We start from the raw sequence: 20,142 nt of genomic DNA on the forward strand, positions 1-20,142 counted from the left end.
TCAAATACTGTAAAGATATTTCAAGTAGAATAAAAACAAAGGCAGGGACAAAAATGCCAAACTGTATTTTAAAACATAATTAGTTATAGTAATCAAATACCAGCTAAAACAATCATTGCTACTGAATCCACTATAAATGAATTTTTTCTTCAATCATGAGTCTAAATACTTATTTTTTGCTTGTCAAGAATGTGGACTACAGATTTTGTGATTAATGTTTCTGTGTGCCTCTAAAGTTAAAACTGTTTATATATGTATAAGTGTGACTGGTTTTATATATGTAAATATCTAATTTTTTAAACACTAACAATTTTTTTTCTTTATTTTTATTTATTTTTTAGCTTGAGAATACTCTCTACAATATTGTAACATACCTAAACAAAAAACTTGTGTGACTATTGTAACATACTGTTTTCTGTAAAAAATTTTGAAGGTGAATAAATATCTTTATTTTATTATAAGAATCATATATTATTATTTCGTTTTCATACAAATAAACAGAACGATATTTTCATATAGTTTCATTGATTCTATCATCTTTTTTTTTTGTTCCGACACATACAAACACACAGAGCACACAATATTATTTTTTTTTATTAGAAAAACTCTATGATGAAAAATTTCTAATTCTGCAATAATCTTTTAATTTTGAATGTTTTCTGTGGAGGGCATCCATATTGAATATCAAACATTCAGGAATAGAAATCATAAAGAGTTTGGAAAAGTCTGAAAGTAAAGATTCATTTTCATTGAGATGGACAGGCATCTTTTGGACAGGCGCGGTCGCAGACCGACCTCTTTATCCCTCACATACCAATTTTGAATTTGAGAATTATCTAAAAATTCACAATCCCGGATTCCTAAAACCCTCACATTTCAATTTTCAATCGAATCTAATCAAAATCACTAAATTCGTAGCCATTTTGGAGCCGCCATCTTGATTTTACTAATCTTAATTATTAATTTATAATATCTGGCTCCGAAAACCCCCCCACAAACCAATTTTTAATAGAATCGGATCATAATGTTATATCACGTCCATTTTGTTTTTTTTTCTGTAACAAAAATTTCATAATGCATTGTCAACGGGATTATGAACATCTGCCAAATTTCACCAAGAAGTTGAACAAATTCGTACTGAACAAACAGACAAGAAAGCGAGTCGATAAAAACGTAGTAAAAAATCATGGCCCAAAAAGCACCTGTAGGTATACCAATTTCAAATGGAATCAGACCATAAATCACCTAGCTTATCCGCCATCTCGAATCTTGTAAAAACATCTAATCTTTGACTTCAAAATACCAATTTTTAATAGAATCGGAATTAAACTACAAAACTCTTAATCTATCATGAATTTTGATAAAAATCTTTCAATTCACCAAACTCAACCTCTATATTTCTTCAATTGTAAATGTCGTTAATGCATTGTCACTCGAATGATAAGTATCCCTCCAAATTTCAAAATAATTGGATAAGTGGAATTGCCTCGAAACGATATACCTCAATATCTTTCGTATTTTTTTTTTCAGTAAATATGATATTCCAAACATCTGAATGCAAACTATATCTCGACTTTAATTTAGCTCAACATTATTTCATTCATTATTATATTTTGCACATTATTCAATGAAAGTTTTGCTTTCCTTCCGATGAAGGCGCCACATTACAGGATACAATTTCAGAATTTCTAGTAAAAAAATATAGATGGCTCTGGCAACCTCCATCCAGTGCTTTTAACATTGTGGTTGACCGACTATAAATCCTTAGACAATGACAATAATACAGAATAACCATGTACAAGATTTCTTAGTGTTTCAATAATATTTGATAGACATCCGAAAATAATAGTAGACGACCCTATTTGAGCTACTTAGTTGCTCTGAAAGAGATTTGCTCGTGCCTTATCGTTTTATATGCAGAATTGAAATAAACTGTAAATAAAGGAAAAGCAAATAACCAGCTTAGTGTTATTTCGTTACTTTGATTGATATTTGGATTGCAGGATGTTGAATTATAATTTCTTATTGGTTCAGAATTGTATGGACACCAATGGGCTCATTCAGGTTCATTTAGTTTTTAATTGAAAATTATATATTATAAAAGTAAATCATCTCCCAAGTATCCCACAAAATATTACGGTTTATATGTCAATTAACAACTGAGCAAGAGCAACTGAAAATGCGAGATCGCCCGCGGTACATCTTGACGTCACACCAGGCAACGAGCTTCGAGCGGTGGCAACCGGGCCTGTAGTTGGAGAGTATGAATCGCTGCCAACATCGGATTTTGTTTTATTCGTGTTACGTATTTTTGTACTCTTTTGTTTTTAAAACAATTTAAAAGTTAAGGACCATTTTATGTGTTCATTAGAAGACAGCTTTAGTAGAGCTGATTCGGGTAATTTACCTGAAGCCGATATTTTTATGGTGATGGAATATTTTAATAACAGTAGGGACTACATAAGCGCTGTAGCTTTTGATCTTCGAAAAATCCAGTTTATTAACTTGAATTCCAACATCAAAGGTCTTTTCCTGTGTACCTACCTGCTTCATCAGACATGATTTGATTTTCAGCGATATCTTCGTTACAAGTATTTAACAAAATTTGTTTTTACTTTTTGTGAACAAATGGTGGAGCTTTAGATGTATGGGTCGTCAGTCTATCAATCTGGCAATCAAATATATGCGGAATTACGCCATATAATTTTTCCCACTTTCAAAGTTTTGATATACATGTAATTTTCTAAGTTACCTACCTAAAATTCAAAGTAGTGCTCAGAGTAAACTATATGTTTTTATTAATCGTTATCATGATTAATAAAAAATATTTGGTACACTCTGGTTCGTCGATGGGTGGGACACCACGTGACAATTTGGTTGACTGGATGGTCTGTATGCCTTGCGAGCTGAGAAGCAACCTGGCTGGTGTGATGACGTCACCGTCTGCCGTATGTCTCGCTCAACCGACGTGACCGCTACTTTCGTGATTTTAAGTTACCTAGGTACTTGGCAGTGAAATAAAAATTTTGTCTGGTGCAGTTACCGAAGAATTCTTGCATTTAGGAACGAGGCAATATTTATAACGTCCTTTTTTATCATTATTCATATTCACGCTGTTGACACACTGCAGTAAAAAATTCACAACTTGCTTTATTCTACGGCTTTAGCACACGTATTTCGCTTATCCGCCAGCACTCCCTTGTCGCCGAGTCGACTGATGTGACGTCAAGCTTGACCACGCCCGTTTCGGTGAACGCCACATTCAACTATTAATTTGAGGGGGAAGATAAAGAGTGAAAATTCAGATTTTTTGCAGAGGTACTATTTTGAAACATAAACTTTCAAATAATGAAATAAAAAATTGTTAAATGAGCCTATTGTTACAAAGATATACACATCTATTAACCTTGAAATCCTAGAATGGTTGCACATGAATATGAACATCTTCATTAACTCTCATTATTTTCATTACGCAAACAGAAATAAATATATTAACGTCATTTTTGTGAAACACATCATCGGAAGAATTATGTAAATACCTACTTACCTCATCAACAAATATTTTCGATTTAGAAATGATGAGAAAAATTCAAGCTGAAATAAAGAACTGTTTTTTATTGTTATCAGCAAAAGTGAACTATTTTACTAAAATGTATAGTGAAAATACCAACTATTCGAGAAAGTTTCTTTAAATCGCTACAAATCGCTACATTCTACCGGAATTTTTCGGGTGTGACCTGCACCTCATGGAAAAAAAATGTTTGAATCAGTGTTTATCATGTACTTATCTGTTATTGAATTAATTCTTTACTAGACCTTTGAATACTAAAAGGGTATCAATACATTCTAGCTGTTTAAATTGAAAGGGGTAGGTATGTTTTTAGGAGAGATTGAGTTTTGGAAAAAATTCCCACTTTTATTGTAAAAAGATGAAGAGATAGAAAGCTAAAATCTTTCTTTCCAAAAAATTCTTGCTGTATTACACAAAAATTATTAGACAATTTGCAATTCATATTTTCTTTTTCAATTTTTACAACTAACGCACCCCTTTCGTTTTCGTTTATTTTCCATTCGATTTCAGTGGACGAATGTGAAAAAATTCACAGCTTTACTGACTCTCCGAAAAACGCGTCTGTCTCCTATAATCCAATATCTAAACTGCTAAATTGGATCACACAGGTCAATGATGTAACGGTCAGTCAATCAAATGCAAAGTAAACAAATCAATATTTGTAATAAGTAAATATTTACCAGCCTCCCAAAAAGCACTGCTGAACGGCATAGGCAGCAGAGTTAAATGTCATCAGTTCAATGTCATTCTAGTAAAAAGTAAAAAAAAAACTAGGGAGTGTTTCCTCACTCATAATAGCGATTGGGAGAACAAAGATAATAAAATATATATACCTAACACCATAGCTAAGACTACCAAATCTAAACAATAGGTAATTTATTCTGATTTTGCCCTCTTTTGTTGAGAGCTTTACAAACAGTTGAGAAAAATCCCACATATATGTATACAAAATACACAGATGTATACAGAGATTGTCATAGGACGATATCAAAACTTTGTGTAATGAGAAAAATTATTAGATGAGAACACACATAACACATGATTGATAAGGTGAAGGAATCATTAACTAACACTTTAAGGAAAAAAAATCGATAAAATTTTATATCTCCGAACATTCAACAAATAGGCAGTAGCGGCTCATTGCAAATTCATATTTTAATGTCCTTAAATGATGTATGGATGATGGTTTTTCAAAAAGTTGATTCAATTTTGTTTTACTTACTTTTACTTATACAGAGCTATATTTTATCCAATAACTGACATACATGATGTTTGGAATAACCAATAGATGAACCAATAACTGACACCTTCGAGCAAATATGTTGAAATAGCTTTATTCATTCATTGTATTTACAATTCAAACATAATCTGAATATTCAAAACTTTCTGGTACACGAAATGTTCCTCTTTCATTGGCCTTAGCAGGTTCTTCAATTTTTTCCATGATATCCTTGAAATCATATTACAAGCTGTCCCGTCTTTAAGGCCACTTCCAGGTGTTGGTAGAAATGTTTTGCATAACAGTTACAAATGCATTTAATTTATTCATTTCTGTAATAACTCCAGGAAAATAGTCCTCCTCATATGATACTATTATATTCATATTCATATCATATCATATATTCATATTATATTCATATCATATTATTACTATTATCATATATTAGATTCGAACGTTCATTATTTTCATAATAAAGTTCTTCTTCAGATTCTAACTGGAGTTCTCTTCGATTCAGATGAAGACGATGACAAAACTCTTCTCTTGACTTGTTTAATTTTTTCCTTTGCTGTTTTTGTTCCATTTCCCTTTGTAGTTTTCTATCCTGTTCAACTTTTTCATTATCTTCTTTGATTTTTTGTTTCTTCAAGTGATATTCTTTCCATCTGGTGGATGTTGCTACTGCTGGCAACTTTTCTTTCGATCTCTTTTTCACCTCGGTTTTATCTGACTTATGCAAAAACAACAAACATTTTTTGAAATTTGAAAGGGGTTGGTACAGTTTTGATTGGTGGTGTTACTTCCTCATGAATAATAACAGATGAAGATGGTTGGGGCTCTTGAATTATATTGGCAGACGGGATGATTTGTTTCTCATCTGGTGTCTCAATTTCAATTGGTTCTGCCGCCCCTTCCATTTCTAAATATTGCCTTCCTGTTGCTTGCTCGGTCTCATAGAGAATGATGATTTTCGTGACGTCTTTTTCATTGTCATTTTTATTTGCCTCCAAACAAAATATAGGGATGTAAAATCAAATCATCTAAAAGAACAGTTCGTTCAGGCCAGTCTCAACTCCTTACACTGTAGGTTAATGGACTGACACCTATCAGAAAACAACCACTCCTCTGGCTAATACCACGAAGGGCATTGGATTATATCCGATAGGTGTCAGTGCAGGATTCTTCACTGAAGTTATTCCTGCATATGATGTTGGCGATACAACTGCCGCAATAGATGGGGCGACGACAAAGCCGTTGTTTGTTGTATGCTTCAGCTTAGTTCGAGGAATGATGCTCTGAAGGAATTTGATTTTCAATTATCGGAAATCATCAACTTTATGTTCTGCGCAAAAGTTTGTAAACTACCTCCATGCGCTTGACTTCGATCTCTTGGTATTCGCGGGTGTCAACTGCTCAATCTCCTGGCGAATATTTTCATTACTTTCTTGGCTGAAGCAAAATATTTTTCACGCCGTGCTGCTTGACAGCTTCAAAACTGAAATAATAATTTCGAGGTTAGGGTCTCACTTAGTTACCATGGCAACTCAACAATCAAGTCGACCACACATTTCATGTTTCGCTGGTGACTTGATAAAGAAAACAATTTGAATTATTGAGAATGGAAAAATAAATTATAAAAATATTTGATTTTCCACCAAAATTCGGTGTGGAATTTTCTTACCGAATACCACGCGAGGTCAAATTGATATCCGGAAATGTTTTGTCGCTCATGAATATTTTTAGAAAATTTTCAAAATAATCATGAGCTCGAGAAAATTTCCGGAAATAATTTGACCTATAGTGGGTATTACTAGTGAAAATGTCAAACAATCGTGACAATTTAGAACAAAGTTAATTGAATTCCAGTCTGCTATAATATTTCCTTGCAAATTATAAATAAATTATTGTTTGGTTGCCGTCGATTATCAACATTTGGAAGTCGTTGCGCATTATGGACGATTTCTATCCGATGGTAATCGAACTCCCCATAGTGAGAATGCTAATGTTAGTGAATTTATTCATCGTATTATTTCAAAATTGTTTTTTCAATGTCTAACGATTTCTGTCTCGCCTAATATGAAGAGAAATAAGTTAGTTGCAGTGTGATGTTGTGGAAAGTTTTCTTTGGCACAGTAGGTACAATATCTTTTATTTCTAGTCTCTAGCCGATTTGAGACAGTTTTGGTTTTCTATTATTTCAGAGACAAAATTGGACCCGCTTCCTTAAAGAACAAAGACAATTTTAAATTGAAATGGGCATGTTTTTAGGAGAGAAGAATTTTTGGGAAAGGAAGGTTTTGGCTTTCTCCTTCTCCATTTTTACACAGAAAATGTGGGGAATATTTCAAAGAAAGAAAGGAAGCAATCAATTTCAAAAAGGGAACTCTATACGAAGATGTGTCTTTGCGTGATCGTTGTATAGAGTTAACTCTATACAAAGAAGTAGAAAACCAAAACCGTTCTTTTCCAAAATACAATTTTTTTAACATTCAAAGACTGAAAAAATAAATGTGTTAATCATATTATTAGTTGTATTTGAATAATTGAAAGAAATATCCTGTTAATAGTCTAGACGCCACAGAAAACTGAACAGTTGTATTGTAATACAGTTCCCGTTTCATACTTCATGTCCTTTACCGTGTACATATGATATCTATGGAATAGTATAAGTATGCAAGAATAAAATAATCGTCCAAAAATTTCGCACGAGTTTGCGGTTTCGAAGTTCAAGAGTTAGGGTTTTACTTGTGATGACCAGCGACGTAATATTCATTAAGAAATAGAGTTTTTCATCCAATGTTTATTATTTTTGGGTGGTTAACATAAACAGTTATAAGAACTATTTAAAACTGTCGCAGATACTAAACACCACGTTATTAGATGAAACCAGAGCCCAAAAACTCGTATAACTATTTTGCAGGTCTGTAGGCAAGCAAATTGTTCTCAGTGGGCATTGCTCTCGTAATCTTGTAGGACTGAAATTCTTGCAGGTCGGGTCTCCCAGATATGAATCCCTACCAGTTTAATAATTTTCGACGGAAACATTTTCCAATCCCCAACCAAAAGTTTCACAATTCTCAAAAAAATGAAAATACATTTTGCAGGTCGGCGAAAATTCTTGCAGGTCGGATCTCCCAGACATGAATCTCGACCAGGTTGATCATTTTCGTCAAAAAAATGTCCAACCCTCACCCTTTGAGTATGGAAACATTCCACATTTCTCATAAAATTGAACCTTGGAGGTTGACCGAAATTCTTGCAGGTTGGGTCTGCCAGACATGAATCTCTACCAGGTTAATAATTTTCGACGGAAAAATTTTCCGACTCCCAACTAAAAGTTTCACAATTCTCAAAAAAATTAAAATATGTTTTACAGGTTCGCGGAAATTTTCGCAGGTTGGGTCTTCCAGACATGAATCTCGACCAGGTCAATCATTTTCGACAAAAACATTCCAACCCCCACCCTTTGCGTATGAAATAAATTCACATTTCTCATAAAATTGAAAATGAACTTTGCTGCAGGTCGGCAGAAATTTTTGCAAGTCGGGTCTGGGAGATCCGACCTGCAAGAATTTCTGTGGACCTGCAAGGTTTAATTTCAATTTTATGAGGAAAGTTAAATTTTTTCATACTAAAAGGGTGGAGATTGGAAAATTTTTCTGTCGAAAATTATTAACCTGGTAGAGATTCATGTCTGGTAGATCCGACTTGCAAGAATTTCTGCCTACCTGCAAAGTTTATTTTCAATTTTATGAGAAGTGTCCAATTTTTCCATACTCTAAGGGTGGAGGTTGGAATTTTGTTTCACGAAAATGATCAACCTGGTCGAGATTTATGTCTTGGAGATCCAACCTGCAAGAATTTCCGTCGACCTGCAGAATATATTTCCAATTTTTTGAAAATTGTGAAATTTTTGGGCGGGGGTCGAAATCTGCAAAATAGTTATACCCTAAAAAAAGCGCTATCTGAGTTTAATCCTTTGTCTCTTCTAGTTTCCTTGCAATGAAATCCGCAGGGAAAGACAGAAATCGATTTTTCATTCAGCGATCAATTCCATAGGTAGCGTCTTCGTAAGAGAAAATTAATTATCATTCAAGGGCACAGTGGCCTGACGAGCAGAAATTTGCAACAGCAGGAATCCGAAAAAAGGGTTCAGAGAATGCATTCGTGACAAAGCAATCTTTCATTCTGTTTTAGATGATAAGTAGAATTTGGAACTTCTGGGTAAAACGAATCTATTGAAAGAACGTTTTTCTCGCAAGAACAAAAATACATTTTCTCAATAGTCTTTTCGTGAGCTGCGGTAGTAGATGTTAAATCTTGGCTTTGTAACAGATGGTATCTACAAAAGAGGAGATGTCCATGCTTACTAATCAGCACTATTTAATTTTTTTCAATATTTGAAATAGTTTTAGATTTTCAAGAAAGGAAAACATTTTTTTTATTGAAGAAGAGGAAATATTTCATGGAATATGAAATGTAGAAATATTTGATTTGAATAAAAATGTAAAGGCGGTACTTGAGGTAGCTAGATAGATAGACATATCGATGGCTTAATTCGCAAAACTCCTAAATCCCCTTATTTGCCAAATTCATTTTATTGCATTTTCGGCTATGGGAAATATATACGCATGTCCTTAGAAAATGTCTTAGTCCGAAATAAAACAAAACACGTAAAAAAGTTCAATTCGCAAACCTTCCAAATACTGACGAATGCAACACACTACGCAAGACAGCTAAATCCCGCGCATTCCGTCATTTTGTTAATGAGAATCATAGGTGCAACTTGTGTTGGACAGTCTGTCATCAATAACCCTTAATTTTCCCAGAAATTAGTGTTTACAAATGAAATAATAAAATAATTCATTAAAACCAAAAAAAATATCAAATTCAATCAAAACTAAAAAGAGAAATTCCGTAAGATTCCAGACGCTGAACTCTACGTAAAAGTAGCAAAACCTTATTTAGATAGGATCATATCGCTGTTCCTGTAGAACAACAAATAAGGAACTCGCGTTCCCTGGGGTTTCAATACGTCTTCTTTTTGCACGGTCTTGACCGAAGAATCGTCGTACCTAATCCAGCAATTGTAGACGTGGAAGGCATCGTTCACGTAGTGTCCAATGTTGGCATTTTTGCCTTCGTGGTAAACGACGGCGAATAGTTTGTATTGTCTCTCTATTGGAGACTGTGTTTCCGACGATATCAAAGTCGAATCAAACTTCAAGTCGAATTCAAAATCAAAAGCCTTGATAATCTTCGTGTAACGGTCGTTGCTGTATTTGAAAAACTTCAGATGCAAAATAAAAGGTTTGCTCTGGTTCTAACATCCGAAACTGTTTGAAATCAGCGCAAGGCATGATGCGTATAAGCAAAAAATCTCAGACAGTCCGAAATAGTCTCGGACACTTGTTTAAACCAGAACGCTTTTGAGGAGACCACTGTGCCACCTATCGTATATATGAAGAGAGAAAGACGAGAAAATACTATTGATCATGTCCATTTTGTTATGTAGCGTATCCTTATAGTCTTTTCAGATGTTATCTACCCTCAATCATCAATTATTCAAATCAAATAATTGAAAAAACATCCTAGCAAATATCCCAAACAAATTTCCACATAAATGCGCATGATCCAGACGTCCTAGAACCTGAATTTCGTAGAACCAAAACAAACCTAAGGATAACAGGAAGTTTGCAGTGCGTAATTTGCTCCCAAGCTTCGACCTTCTCGTTTGTTTTCGACGAAGTCACTCCCTCTAAAATGTTCTTGGAGACAAGTACCTTGAACGCTTCTCTGACCCTGGCAGGGTGAGGAAAGGCTGGGTATTGTGGTCCACGTTGCGATGAATGCTCGACTTTAGTGCCCCCCAAAGATGTCACTTATCGGTATATTGGTAAAGTCGATCCTTCTGGTTGGATGTGTTTTATTGTTCGATTCTATTATGTTCCATACATTATTTGAATAATTGCTCAAAGCAGAGTCAACGAGAGGTTTTTCATCTTTAATATAATATTCAACCAACTCATTTAGCTCAAACATTTCATCATTGAGTCCATTCAAAAGAAAACCTAGAAACTCTTCTGCATCTTGTTGTCTACCATCGATCCAGTCAGTCCGCATGTTATGCAACATTTTATAAATCCACGTCGGACCGAATGGGATGCCAGTGTTGATTGAAACTTTTTGGTCATTCTTGGAATTTTTATCTACTCTCCCGTCTTTCGTCAAAAAGTAGGAAGGGTAGGTGAACAAACTGTTCCACAAAACGGCACATTCCAAATATAACCGGGGTAGACGTCATTCTCTTGTTCGAAGAGATGTTTTTACTCAGACTGTTTAGTAAGTTGTAGAGTGGTGGACATGCGATCAGGGCTTGCAAAATAGAGTTGACATAACAGTGATTGTTTTGATTAAGCAGACCCCTTGGCTGCAAGTTCACTGCCCTACCGTCGATCATATATGTAGATAGAAACATGCCCATCCTATAACAGTCTGGATCTACAAACTGGTGGGACCTTCTGGAGAGTTTGAAGGGGCATGAGGGAAGATTGTCGTTGAACACGTTTTCGGCATCCTGGTCAGTATCGATTTCGTCAAAATTGTTGACGAGTTCAGATATAGGCGAATGATGGTGATTCATCGTCGGGAAGATCATAGTGTGCGGGTAGTTGGCAAAAGGTGGAGATTCGGCTGTTTGTTGAATCACTGCAAAATTTTCCTGGATTTGAACATTTTTTATCTTCTGCATTTGTCCTTTTATGATGTTGAAACTGCTAGTGTTGAGTTTGCCTGTTAAGTCTTCTTCTACAATTTTTTAGAACTGAAGTCTGATTTACTCTCATTAACGTTTGGATAATTTTTAACAGAAGAAGCTGGGGAGAAATCCATAGTATCAGACCAGTTTAGTGGGCTAAAGAAAATTTCATCAAGACTTTGAGAAGGAGAAATGGTGCCAAGGATTGATGCAGCATTTCCTCTCTGAATTGCAATGCTGATTCGTTGTATAAGAAATGATCTTGCTCTAGAATCTCCTGTTACTGTAATTAGTTTTCGACCTATATCTCTGAAAAAATCGGAAGCAAAGGAACCAAAGCTACCAAATGTTTCAATGGCAATTGGATAGAAAATATATCGATCTTCTAGACAAATGTATTTCCGCTGTTTCATTTTCTCAGCATATTCAGCGGCCCCACCAGATGTTTGCGAAGTTGAATTGAGATGAGAGCGAGCCAAGGTATCAACACAGGTGAAGTCCCAAACCAAAGGTTTTCCATGTCTCCATGGAATGAGAGACATTCCATCAGTACGTTTTCCATCATCTCGGCTAATTCCAAGAAGTTCAATTACAGAAGGGATATTGGCTCGTTTAATTATGTCATTCACTGCATAATGTCGGGAGAAGCGACCTGCACTAAATTTACAACTGAGGCCATGAGTACCATTTTCATCAACAACGAAACGGCACCGACATTGGTGATTAACACAAATCAAACATCCTAAACGAATACCTATTGAAATTCTGAAACTTTCGTCGTCTAATAATGTTCCCAAGGAAGCAACGGGAAGTGCGTTGAGCTAGGCGCCAGATTCCTTAGTTGTTACAACTTTGAGGCGAGCTTGATCTGTAAGGGAGTCCTTAGCTGCAGCCATGAGTTCTGTAGATAACATCTGCAATAAAGGAAGATACCAAGATTTTTGAGAGCCCTTGTTATCAGGTATTGGTACATTTGATTTTTCCATCCATATTTTTTCAGCTTCCAAATAAAATGAATCAAGATGATTGTCGGATGCCAATACCACCCAGATTCACTGAAAGCGAAATTTGGATCCATGATTCGTTTTTGAAGTTATTATTTGTTATTTGTTCCAAGATTCCTCGAAGTGCTGAATCGAAATGTGTTGATTCTTTTCGACATCGCCATGTAGGGCTACTTCTTAGGGTATACATTAATTTAGGAATTGCTAAAGAATGCTTTAGTAAAAAGTATCAAATGTGAGCAGGAAGGCTCTTGATATGTGAGGCCATCAAATTTAGGAAAGTTGTTTTTTGACTTAAACATTCAGCCAAAGATTCTTCTGAAAGTGGTGCACCAAGTAAATTCAACTCGTGCCTATTAATTGTTCTTATTCCAGGAGTTAAACTGTTGAATTTTTCTATTACAGATGCATCTTGTGAATTTGAAAAAAATATTTCGCATTTTTCAGCCCGCCAGATGATCCTGTGCGAAATGATCTAACAGCACGTAAAACATCAATTTCAGTAACTTGAAGTGGATCCAGGATTTCATTTCCACTTACTGGAATGTTGAGTTCTAGATGAGTATTCTCAGAGGGATGTTTTGATTTGAGCAACGTAAATGTTTCATTGTCAAAAGTAGTAATTGAGTCAGTCGAAGACAAAATTCGTATAGCCGAAGTAATATCACTATCAGAAACTTTATTGATTATATATTTACTTTTATTTTGTTTCGTTGGTGGTTTTCTATCTCTGGGGGGAAATATTGAAAGATTGGGGACGTTTTTCATATTCCTCCTAATTATTGAAGTGATGGATTCTTTATATGGTTTTTTGGATGAAGGAATACAAAACGATGTATATGCGAAACACAGTAACTTTTTTAGGAGTCCAAAGAATTTGCTTTAATGCAATTGTCTATTGTATTGTGTTGTGAATGAGTAGTATTTGATTTGATGTATGTATTAATACCACTTTATAATGAATATGTGACTTCTCTTTGTGATCTTTTTTTAATTGACATCTACTTGACAACTGGATAATAATTTACACTAATGATATCACGGGTGTCCCGAATATATAAATATATGTAATACACAACAATCTCCCACGCTTATTGAATTATTTTTTTTTCAACTATGTAATCGTTGAAGCGCGATGGAAGTTTAACAGGGCGGCCTGATCTTCTCAACTCTGTTATGTTGGTTGGTGGATGAGGTATTTGATCATCAGGTACTTCAATTTGATCTGATTCAAACACCTCATTTTGTTCCTCTTGCGCTGGAATCGTCACCAAATCAGTTATATTAGGCTGTTTTGATTGATCTTCATAAGTAACTTCTACTTCAGGTGCGAAAAAAACGGATTTACTTTTGGACAAGTTGGTCGATCTTATCTGATCAATATGTCTCTTCAAAATATATCCATCATCGAGTTTCACTTGATAGTGAAGAAGCCCAAATTTCTTGATAATTTCTCCTGTCTTCCATAACTGTTTATTATTTGTGTAATACCTTGTTTGAACTCTCTCTCCCACGCTGAATTGTCGTGCCTTTTTATTTGATGGTGCTGATTTTTCATGATGAACGGGTTTCAAAGCATCCAGCGTGATACGAATCTGTCGATTAAGAAAAAGCTCTGATGGTGTCTTCCCATTAGACAATGGTGTTGCTCGATAACGAAAAAGTATCTCACGAACTTTCTGTCGCATAGAAAAAGGTTCGTTAGCCATAGCAGCAAGTCTGTGTTTAAGAGTTTGAACGTTACGTTCCGCTAATCCATTTGTAGCTGGGTGTCCTGGTGCGATGAATTTTTGAAAAATACCTGCTGATTGGCAAAACTTTTTAATATTTTCACTTGTGAATATAGTTGCATTATCGGAAACCATAACATCGGGAAATCCATTACGAGCAAATATATCTTGGAGTATCTCTATTGAAGATGAAGAACTTGGAGCTGATGTACACGGAACAACCCCAGCCCATTTGGATTTTGCGTCGATAACAACAAGAAAATGATGATTCTGAAACGGTCCTGCATAGTCGATATGTATTCGCTGCTAATTATTTTCTGGTTCCATCCAAGGGTGCAATGGTGCTCTTGAAGGGTTTGGCTGAACAGATACACAGGATGGGCAACTTCTTACCATGCGATCAATGTCTTTATCAATAGATTTCCAATAAACGTAACGTCTGGCTAATTGTTTCATTTTAGTCATTCCATGTGATGAAGCTCTTTCAAAACTGCTACTTGTAAAGATGTAGGTATAACAACACGCTGGCCTTTGAATAACACATCACAGTCTACAGTGAATTCTGCTTTGCAATTTGAATCCTGTTTTAGATCTTTCAAAAGTACTGACAGTGTTTCGTTCTTAAGTGTTTCCTTTTTCAGCGTTTCATAAGACAGTTCTGATGTAGTTATTTGTGAAATGTTAGAATTACTTAAATGATGAACTTCGTTATTGATTACTGAATCCATTTGAAGTTTTGCTGAAACTGGCGCCCTTGAAAGGCAATCTACATTTGAATTATCTATTCCTTTCCTGAAGGATAATGTGTAATTGAATCCAGACAAAAATGTAGCGTATCTTTGAAGTCGAGCTGAAGTCATCTTGGGAATCTTTGCGTTCTGATGAAAAATTCTTACAAGCGGTTGATTATCCGTAATGAGTGTGAATGGGCGTGCAAACAAATATTGGTAAAATCGATCCACAGAAAAAATGATGGCCAAGGCTTCTCTATCGAGTTGAGAGTAACCTTGTTCTGCAGAAGTCAAAGACCTTGAAGCAAATGAGATAGGCCGTTCATTACCATCCACAACGTGTGACAATATTCCAGCAACACCATTAGGACTTGCGTCGCATGCAAGTTGCACTGGTAACGATGGATTGAAAGGCATAAGAACTTGGTCACTGGCAATTTCTTGTTTGAGTTTGATGAAAGCTGCTTCATATTCTTTTGTCCACCTGAATCTGACATTGTTTTTCAGCAGATGACGAAGAGGAGCAGTTTTACTTGAATTGTTAGGGATGAATCTTGCATAATATGTAACCATACCTAAGAATCTTCTGAGTTCTTCCACTGACGTCGGCTTCGCCATATTTATGATTGCAGCAACTTTTTCGGGTGATTTTGATATTGAATTGAATTTAATAACATGTCCCAAAAACTCAATTTGATCTTGGAAAAATTTGCATTTGCGTATATTGAGATGCCAGTCATATTTCTGTAATTGATCAAAATATGCATTGAGATTTGTTGCACATTCTTCTCTACTATTTCCATGAACCACTATGTCATCAAAATAAAATTCGGTCTTAGGTACTTCTCGTAAAATCTGATCCATGATACGGTTGAATTCTGATGGGGCTGTTTTTATTCCAAAAGATAATCGATTCATCCTGTATGTACCTCTGTGCGTAGAAATTGTTTGAATTTCACTCGATTTTTCATCAACCTTGATATGAAGATAGGCTTTGTATAAATCGAGCCTACAGAAGAATCGAGAATTACGTAGACTATTCAAAATGTCTTCGATTTTCCGAATTGGATAATGTGAATTCATAAGTCGCTCATTGACTCCGACTTTGTAATCGATAGCCAAACGTACGCCTCCATCTGCCTTTGGTATTACGACTAATGGTGATCCCCAGTCAGATATCGATATTTTCGTTATGATTCCTGCATTTTCAAGTGCATCCAACTCTTTTTCAACCAATGTGCTGAGTGCGTAGGGAATTTCACGTTCACGATGAAAACATGGCTGTACCCCTTCACGTAACTTGAGAACAACATTGAAACCTGGAACACACCCAATTTTCTCTTCGAAAACATTTGGATATTTGGCGCTTAGTTCCTCTACACTCCACAGGTTGAATCTTTCAAAGGGTACTGAAGTGTTTTGTTGACTTAGTTGATTCAAATCTATCTTGAGGCGTCGGATCCAAACTCTACCAAGAATAGCAGCGTAATTATCTGGCACAATATAAACATCTTCTTTTATTTTGATGTTACCATAAGAAACGTTAACTACAATCTTCCCATCGGGTATGAAAACATCTTGAGTATATGAGCGGAATCCAATGGTTGCTGGTTCAAGAGGAATATTCAGATTCAAATCTTGTAATTGTTGACGTTGAAGAAACGTATAAGCTGATCCCGAATCTACTTCGAATTTGATTGGTTTTCCTTCTATTTTGACGTGGGCGTAATAACGATTCATATCAGTGTCAGAACTATTATGATTTTGATGAATATGTTGTACACCATATTGTCGTGCGATTTCACATGAATCGTCGCTTTGAATTTGATTAGTCGATTCAGATTTTGTCTTTTTTGCAACTAATGAAGTAATGCAGACCTTAGAAACGTGACCAGTCCTGTTGCATAATGTACATTTGAGTAAAGTTTGTTCAGTGTGACAATCTTTTGTGATATGATTGGATTTCCCACACCTAAGACAAATATTCTGCAGTCCTAGTGATTCAAGGTTATATTTGCGACTGAGTGGCCTATTGTACCTCGATTTTCTAGTTCTTGAAGGGATATATGAACGTGAATGATTTTTGTGCATTTTCTGAACATGTTGGTGTGAACAGTTGACTTTATTGATATCAACTGTTGAAGATGACGTTGAAATTGTTTTCTGGGCAATTTTGCGAGCATCAATTTTCGAAGATTCGAGCGCAATTGCTCTCGTAAAAATGTCTTTGAAAGTTTTACTATCAGACTGAAGTAATTGTTCACGAATGCTATTATCGTATAAGCCACGAATGAATTGAGCTGTCAGGAAGATTTCTGCAACTGATTTCTTGCACTCGCATGTGAATTCACAGTCACTTATATTACTCTTAAGTGTACTTACAAATTCTGGAATTGATTGTTGTTCATTTTGATAGATTGACAAAAAGTGATGTTGAGCAACTAAAAAGTTCTTCTTTGGTGCAAGATGTTCTTCCAATAACTTTATCAATTCATCATATGTCAACTGATCATGAGTTTTAGGAGCAGCCAAAGCTGTAATCATGTTGAAATTTTGAGCTCCAATAGAATTTAGTAGTAATTGAGCACAATAAGGCTTATTTGTATTGATCTGCTTCATTTGAAGGTAAATCGGAACCTGCTTTTGTAATTTGAAAACGATTCTTTCTTGCTGTCAAAATTTTCGAAGTTAGCTAAAAGTGCTGTATTCATCACAATTTCTCCCTTGCTTGATGATTCACGGTTTGTCTGACTCTGTGAACTTTGTAATTGAGAAAAGAGAGTAGATATCATTGCAGTTTGAAATTCCATAATTTCTTTGAACTGTTGGGCGTCCATTTTGAATGTTTTTATTTTCGATTATTTTTGATTTTTATAATCTTTCTAATTCACCTCGTCGCCAAAACTGTTGTGAATGAGTAGTATTTGATTTGATGTATGTATTAATACCACTTTATAATGAATATGTGACTTCTCTTTGTGATCTTTTTTTAATTGACATCTACTTGACAACTGGATAATAATTTACACTAATGATATAACGGGTGTCCCAAATATATAAATATATGTAATACACAACATATTGGCTAAAGAATCAGCAACAAACATCCTGGATGTTTGCTCACATTCTGTTTTAGGTAGGATAAATGAGCATTCAATGTTTTGGAAGTGGGATTTTCATTAACGTTTGAAGATTCACTGGTATTTTAACGAAAAGGGATTGAGTGATGTTTTTTCCTCATGTGAATGTTAACACCACGCTTCGTTTGGAAAATCCAATTACAAAAACTGCATTCCAAGTTTGAATTGGTTTCAGGACATACAATAATTTCGTTTCCATCTGATTTTCTTGTAGATAACAGTTTTTTTGACTTTCTTGAATTGTCATTTTTCATATTAGGCAATGACAGATTTGTAAATTATATAAATTCACAGAAAATAAATGAATTTCATGTGGAAAATTTGGCAAAACGATATACTTCACAAAGATGAACTTCATGATGATAAATTTTAACAATATTTTCCTCAAATCAATACATAAAAAGGAAATTTTTCATGAGCGTTGAATCTGACACTCAACTGGGTTGAGAAAAAGATGTTTATTGATAGTGTAGTAAATGTGGCACCCACAAAAGTGTTAGACTGTTTAGAAATTGTAAAAGGTTAGTAAAAAATATTTTCAAGATGTATTTCCAACGCCATTGTTGTATTTTACTGTGTATATTTTCTACGCATCACAAATTAGGACTTAGGAGATTTTTGGTGAATGTAACACAGTATGAATGGGATTTAGATGGTTTTGGACGGATGAATGTGAAGATTTTGTTAAGCGAGTGATGATAATTGAGTTATTGTGTTAATTACCTTAGGCAATAGGACATCGAAGTTGTTAAGGGAGACGTGAAACAGATGATAATAATATATTTTTGTAATTTTCAGATGTCTCGTGGCATGAAAATTAGCAGTGGCAAGTAATCATGTTCAGGAGACTACTAATGATAGTGACAAGGAGTTGTTAAACTTAATTAGTAATCCTGAGCTTTTTGAAAACATTCCCGTCGTATTAGAAGAAGATTTGAATTTAGAAAGCGTAAACATCAGACAGCAACAGAATGACGTCATAATTGAAGATTCATTATTGATGCATAGCGGTCAACCACTGGTGGACGTGTCAAATACCATCGGAGAAGCCAAGTACCAAAGTGTAAACTTAGTAATTAATCCTGAGATTTTTGAAAACATTCCCGTCGTCTTAGAAGAAGATTTACACCCAGAAAGCGTTAACAGCTGCCAGCAACAGAATGACGTAATAATCGAGGACGTACTCTCGGAGGAGCCGAGTACCAAAGTGATGAGAGTTACGTGGAGACGAATGAAGAAAGATTTTGAGACTTGAACAACCTAATTCAGTGACTATTCGAGCAAAACATGCTTTGGTGCCATATTCAAGTTCTGAAGATGAAAATGAAAACTTCCTAGGCGTAAAGAGAAGAAGAAGATGTCAGGTGAAGAAAGAAAATTGGGAATGTTCGAAAAATAAGCTCAACAGAGAAAAAGGAAAGGATTATTTAGGAAAGAAAAAAATAGATGTGTGGGTAAGAGATGTTGTTAAACAAAAAAGAAATATGAAACAAAAGTGTCATTGCCGACAAACTAAGAAAGGTAATTTGAAATGCGAAGAACTTTCTGAAACTGATGGAAAATCTATATTCGAACATTTTTGGAAATTAAGTTGGGTTGAGAAAAAGATGTTTATTGATAGTGTAGTGGCACCCACAAACAGACACAGGAATAGAAAACGTACAACAGAATCAAGACGGTCTTGTTCATTTTTCTTTCGTCTTAAAAAGAATGATATAAGTATAAAGGTCTGCCAAACAATGTTTCTCAATACTTTGGGTATTGGAAAGTGGAGCGTTCAGAATTGGAAGAAACAAATTTATAACATTCACATAATCAACCCCTTTCAACCAACGAAGTTAGCGTGAGTACAAATGTTCATAATAATCGCCCTTTTCTTGCCGAAAACCAAGCACTAGACTATTTCCTTGAAAAACTGCCGAAAATGGAGTCGCATTATTGCAGAAAGGATACCAAAAAGTTATACATACTTCCAGAGTGGACCAGTGAA

The 20,142-nt window shown here is 35.1% G+C and overlaps 1 pseudogene; it reads right to left on the reverse strand.

The window, feature by feature from the left end:
• Window positions 1-10,316: 10,316 nt before the first annotated feature.
• On the reverse strand, window positions 10,317-15,516 carry LOC141480236 (ubiquitin carboxyl-terminal hydrolase 10-B-like; annotated as a pseudogene).
• Between the last annotated feature and the right edge of the window lie 4,626 nt (window positions 15,517-20,142).

The sequence above is a fragment of the Leptinotarsa decemlineata genome, unplaced genomic scaffold (genome assembly GCF_025532065.1).
Source record: "Leptinotarsa decemlineata unplaced genomic scaffold, Ldec_3_MD MMD2_P_RNA_scaffold_11, whole genome shotgun sequence".
Taxonomy (NCBI): domain Eukaryota; kingdom Metazoa; phylum Arthropoda; class Insecta; order Coleoptera; family Chrysomelidae; genus Leptinotarsa; species Leptinotarsa decemlineata.